Source organism: Microtus ochrogaster, linkage group LG3 (genome assembly GCF_000317375.1).
Source record: "Microtus ochrogaster isolate Prairie Vole_2 linkage group LG3, MicOch1.0, whole genome shotgun sequence".
NCBI classification, from domain to species: Eukaryota; Metazoa; Chordata; class Mammalia; order Rodentia; family Cricetidae; genus Microtus; species Microtus ochrogaster.
This window is the reverse complement of record NC_022029.1, coordinates 43,378,631-43,385,106: the sequence shown is the minus strand read 5'-3', so window position 1 is coordinate 43,385,106 and position 6,476 is coordinate 43,378,631. Positions and strand designations below refer to the sequence as shown.

The following is a 6,476-nucleotide window of genomic DNA, read 5'->3' as shown; positions in this document are numbered from 1 at the left end:
CTCTCTCTCTCTCAGTTCCCATCAGTTTATAGTCACTAAGTGCATTATCCCCAGCAAGTATGATCAGTACAAGATGGAGCTAGACAGCACACCCAAAGCGAAATTTGCAAGCCTTATAGAAATTGTTACCCCATCTGGTTCTAGAGTTGTGTCTAAGTCACATATCCATCTGCTTCATTTCCTCAACCATCATAAGCAAGATGAAACATTTAAAAAATGATGTGCAGAGGACAGGAGAGATAACCTATTGAAAGAAGAATGCTGGCTCTGAGAAACACTTTCTTCTTGACTCAGGTACCCACACAGTCCGATATTATCACCTATGAGCTAGCTAAAGGACTAGGGTGATATCAAGGAATTTTGCGGCATTTAGTACCAAACTATTAGTGATCGTCAATAAGTCAATAATACAAAGCCCTCATTGCCCACATGGGATTTAAATACAGATACATATAAAAGTTTAAGATTTCGGTAGCTATTTTTAACTCATGACTATTCCAGTCAGAAATTTTATACACATACATACACACACACACAAACATACACACACACAATTATGCACAATACAATGAGACTTGATGGAATTCCTCAGGAAAGTAGCTTAGGGGGCTGAAGAGATGGGTCAGAGTTAAAAGCACTGGTTGTTCTTCCAGAAGTCTAGGTTCAATACCCAGGACCCACATGGTGGATCACAACCATCCACAACTCCAGTTCCAGGGATCTGAGGCCCTCTGCAGGCCTCCAGACATACCAGACCCATATATGCTGCACAGATATGAATACAAGCAAAGCACCCATACACATAAAAAACAAACAAATTTTTAAAAGAAAATCTGGCCCAAATCAGTAGCAAAAAGTATTAAAATTAGTATACCTCTTTTAACAAGAATTAAAGTTAAAAGAGAAGGTAAATTGTGCATTTTTTCAACTACATTTCTCTCTTGAAGTTCTATCAATATTTTTATTAAAATATTCTAGCTTAGCTCCTGTCTGCCTTTTAATAAAGATCTGCTTAGGAAAGTTAATATTATATGAACTTTCAGACTTTATAAAAGCAATGGCCAAGAGCATCTGGCAAAACTGTATGGAGTTCAGCAAGGCTTCTTTCTGGCAACCAATGTGCCTCTGAGCATGACTCCACAGGAGCAGGAGGACCTGTCAGCAATCCTGGCATTGCTGTCTTCTGCCTCCTTCCCCAGGGACAGTGCCATCACAAGGCAAGGCAGGGTGAACCTGGTTTTAGACAATGGTCATGCATACATAGAATTAATTCTGGCTACGGTGACCCTGTGCAGAGATTGGACATTGTCATGCTCTTGATTCATTCATTGACAGCGTGAAGAACTGGTGGACCAGATGGCCTTGCCAGTGTCTGTAAATTGAGAGGAAAATGTATTGGTGTGGCCTTCTCCTGCAGCCAGTGCTCCTTAGCTCTATAAGGCTTCAAAGTTGACTTAACTAAACAAGTTTATCTTCCAGACAGATTCACCACCAGCAATGAACCTCAAGCGTTCCAAAGCAATTGGGCCATGAGTCCACTTTGCCTTTGAGGCATGGAGCTGGCACAAGGGTTATTTACACCTTTACATCACGACTCTGCCAGCCGAGGGAACAAGAGATAGGAGGTGATTTTATTGCCATAACGTGTCCTGAACGGAGGAATCTAAATCTTTACATTTCCACTTGCCCTTAATTGTATGAGTTCTCCTATATGCTTTCTTCAAAGGAGCCGGCTTCCAGGTGAAATAGAGTGTGAGCAAATTTTTCATATAAAAAGAATTTTGCAGAACAAGGCCTCGATTCATTCCTGTGACTGATTCAAAAGTCTGTATTTCTTGGCCAGCTAGAAACATGGATGAGAAACTGACAGCCCCCATAAATGCCAAGAGCCACCAGTTTTCTTCTGACCGCAGTGAATGAGACAGTGTGACTTCCAAACACGTCTCTGTGGTCCTTGAATCACTCATGTGTTAGAATCTCCTCCTACGCTTTCCCTATTCATGCCACTTGAAGGCTGAGTGCTCTGGCGCCCACAGAAGAAAAGGTAGTCCCTAGATGAACAACCAAATTTAGCGTAGAGTAGAACCAAAACTCAGCATGTCACTCACAGTCTAGATGCACCAAGAAAATGACAAAGAATGTGGAAAGGGACATTTTATTACAGGAAAGAAAGGGCATGAGGATTAAAGAAGACAGTGGACAGGGCACAGATTGCTAACTATTGCTCCTAATGTTCTGTCTTCAGGCACAGGCTGTCCTTCTCACCTTGTGTGCCATAAAGCTTCGTCCATTCACATAGTGAGAAATTACTATTTTGTACTTGCAGGCATTTGATTTATTGCCCTTCGTGTGTGTGTGTGTGTGTGTGTGTGTGTGTGTGTTTTACACATGTATTTCCTCCATCAGTTTTTTTTTTTAAGTTTTAACTTATTTTCACGATGATTTGGAGTGATATGACATCTTCTCTTTGGAAGACTCCTTTAAATGCCCATGAATTATTTAGTAGAGTATTCTTCAAAGAGCCATGAGCAATGATTTGGGACTTTTTGGATAATCATGATCAACTCTTCGTAGACAAATGTTCTGTTTCATTAAATCATGTTTTTTTTTTCTTTCTTCATGATGAGAAGTTAGCCTACTGTAAATAACAGGCTGATTCTAGACTATCTGGAGATGTGGTTGAGCTCCCAGTGTAACATGAACGGGGGTCTGCTTGTTGTTGAGGTTTTTGTCCTGCCTGGTACCCCACAACTGTTTAGCCCCAAAGAAAATCACACATAGGTCTCCATAAATTATAAGCTAATTGGCCCATTAGCTCTAGCCTCTTACTGGCTAACTCTCACATCTTGATTAACCCATTTTTCTGATCTATGTTAGCCATGTGTCTCAGCACCTTTTTCAGTGAGGCAGATCACATCCTGCTGCTTCACTGATCTGGGCAAAAGTAGGAAGAATCAACTTCCTCCTTCCCAGAATTCTCCTGTTCTCATTATATCATTTCTACTTCCTGTCTGGTTTTCCCACCTATACCTTCTGCCTGGCCAATCAGCGTTTATTTAAAATATGATTGATAGATTACAGACAATTCTCCCACACCACCCCAGTAACTATCTCATCATTTACACCAGAAGAGGAGTGCTGAGAATCTGGGGAGGAAGATGGGAGGAGGAAGTGTTTGGCTCCCTTCTGTGTCTCCACTCCAGTGACAGCTGGTTATGGCACATCTGTCCTGTGACATTGTGTCCTCAGCACTGGGATTACACCCACACATTGCCACCATATTCTGAAGGCAAGAGAAAGGACTTCTGAGCTCATGTTAATAGTCACCAGGTCTCGGCACAAAGACCGACATTCTAGACACATGCTCAGCTGGCCTGCTGGATAGTTGCTGACACATTGCCAAGCGTCATGGCACCTGGCACTAAGCTATCTTTCCTTACTTACTTACGTAGATTGTTAAGTAGTTGAATATCACCTACTGTCCTCCACAGACTACTTGAATATAGTAAATACCATGCATCCTATGTCCGCCATGGGCATTGCAAGATCTTGATAGGCACTTAGTAGCTGTTGAATAGTTGAAGAAATGGTGGTGGTTAGCCAGTTGAAGTCTTCTCACACCTTGTCTGCGTCTGTCCTAACTTCATTAACTGAGCCACAGTGTTTGGTTGTGGGGTGTTAGGCACTTGAAAGCCTGTTCCCTTGTATCTTAGTTAGGGTTTCTATTGCTGTAAAGAGACACCATGACCACAACAACTCTTACAAAGAAAAGCATTTAATTGGGATTGATTTACAATTTCAGAGGTGTAGTCCATTATCATCATGCCAGGAAGCATGGTGGTATGCAGGCAGACATGGTACTGGAGAAGGGACTAAGAGTTCTCCATCTTGATTTACAGGCATCAGGAAGTGAACTGAGACACTGGGAGTCTTTTGAACATGAGAAACTCAAAGCCCTGCCCCATAGTGACACACTTCCTCCATCAAGGCCACACCTCCTAATAGTGCCGCTCCCAATGAGCCAATGAGAGCCAGTTACATTCAAATCACCACATCGTATGGATCCCTCTCAGGCCTCCCACCCAGGGTGTAGTGTTAAGCTTTTGGGAAAGACCTATCACACTCTCTTATTTTATCTTCTCTTTCACAGAGCAAAATCTATCATCATACACATATGTGTGCTTATGAAGGCCTGACTTGGAGGACAGTCCTGTCCCCCCTCCCCGTCTCCACAGGAAAGACCGAACATACAGGCTCTGAGATTTATGACAGGAAGACGGTGGGGGAGTCCCCTCCAAAAGATCCTTTTTGTTCTTCCCCCAATTGAACTCTCATTTGAAATATTATCTGATTTTTTAGGCTATAAATAACATTGCACCATGGTGCTTTGATTCCCTTTCTGGTTTCTGTTTGATTTTTCATATGTAGAACCTTGGGACCCTGTAAAAACAACAGTGTGCTGGATCTGCTCGGCAAGCAGGACAAGAATCCCCGAGTGCCCAATGATAGCCCAATTAAATAACCCCATGGTCCATCCTCATCATCTGTGTTGAAATCACACTGGGATTTCCCAGTTGAATGGGTCTGTGTATGGAACGGCCAATAATTTTTTTTTATCTGCATATGAAATAAAATTGTGCTCTACAGATTCTCTCCTCAAAGTCCACTTAAGAGCTTCTGTTTCTCAAGACTGGAGAGGTGCCTCCACAGGTAAGAGCACTTATTGCTGCTGCAAGAGACCAGGGTTCAGTTCCAGGCACCCACATGGTGGCTCATAACCACCTGTCACTCCAGATCCAGTGTCCTCTTCTGACCTCTGTGGACACTAGGAATACACACATGCAAGAAGAACACTCACACATATAAAGTAAACCTTTAAAAAAAAAACACCTGTATTACAATTTCCCTCATCATGAAGCTATATTTCATTTGAACAAGGACAAATCAAAGCCAAGACTTGTGATGACCATCATTAGTGAACTCGGGAGAGTTACCATAGAGAGCAGGTGAGAATGAGAGACCTCAGCTGGAAAGGCTGTAGGGATCCTTTTGTACATCCAATCCAGAACCCCCACCCCTCTCTTGTCCCTATTTACACACTTAGAGTGAGAGTCTATGCTTCTAATCTATTCAGAAGAGCAGATTCATTTAAATACCTATCACCTGCACTCATTCTCCAGCGCACGGCAAGGATCAGTGACAATCGATTCTGAATATCCCGTTCAAATATACCCTACTCAACCTATATAAAATACAGCTTACAGAAAAACAAAGTATTTCCGATCTGGATAATATTCTTCGATAGAAACTGGAGGAGCAAACCTAGCCAGGGCTTTATACATCCCAGGCAAGCATTCTAGCTCCACGCTATCTACCCATCTCTGGAAGCTTATTCTTGAAGTGTGCATCTGTGATGCTGTACCACCTTCTTTACTATAATAGCTGCAAACAGTGACGGGTATAGCAATGCTCCAAAATAGAGACTAACCAGACATCCGAACACTAGCCATACAAATGGACACCTAGCACATTTTCTCTTCATACAATATGGCAAGTCCCATTTCATTGGAAATGCAATTTTGCTCAATTAAATACTGTTTGAAAATGGATCAAGAAGAATTTGGAGAGTTTTGCTTGATGTTCAGATGTTCATTTACTATTTGATTTATATTATCATCTTCAGACTTAAGGCAAATAATATTTTAACTAACAAATTTTAGTAGTAACAAGGGAAGTTTTAAATGAATTGAAACAAGTCAAGCTATAGACTGTAAGAGTTCAGTCAAATTTATAAAGAAATATATATAAATATTCTAAACCCTTAATTATATAAATTTAGATTTTTTTTTTTGATAAATATACAACTTAGTCACTTTCGGGAACAAAAGCAGTAAAGTCCAAATTTGTAACAGAAAGGCTATTTCAGTTCAGTGTAGACAGGCCTAGAATGTAACACACAGCCAGCATTAACTCTCTGCACAAACTGGACAGCTCTCTATATTAGAAAGCTCCAAGAAACCATGAGCACACGAAGTGAGAAACATGTTTTGAAGGGAGCACTTCGCTGGAGTATGAAATCATTCCATACTGACTTCAACACAAAGAGGGGGATCAAAGACAGCGTGCCACTGCCTTACTCATGCTGTTTCCTTTGTGTTCACCTCTTTCTCCCTTTCTCCATGACAAATTTCACAATAGTAAAAATTAGGTTTCTAGGCTCTCAACTCTTTTTCACCTGGCCTACTGATGATTGGCAGGAAGAGCCTCAAGCCAACAAAGGCCCAAGACAAACAATGGGCAGACGGCAGGAGATTAATCAGAAACCCTTTTGAGGCAGTATAGACAAAGGGCCTCACCCCATCATTCATGCGTTCACATATTTTAGACTGATGTTTTACAGCTGTTCAGATGAGAACAGGCTAGCCTGCCCGAAAGACACCACCCATGCTGCTGGTTGCCATTGCAGCCACGTAGTC

At 41.7% G+C, this 6,476-nt stretch overlaps 1 protein-coding gene across 1 annotated transcript in view; it reads right to left on the bottom strand.

Annotated features, from left to right (window-relative positions):
• The window catches only part of Creb5 (cAMP responsive element binding protein 5), a 320,651-nt gene that overhangs the window by 306,906 nt on the left and 7,269 nt on the right, over positions 1-6,476 (bottom strand). The window lies entirely within an intron of this gene.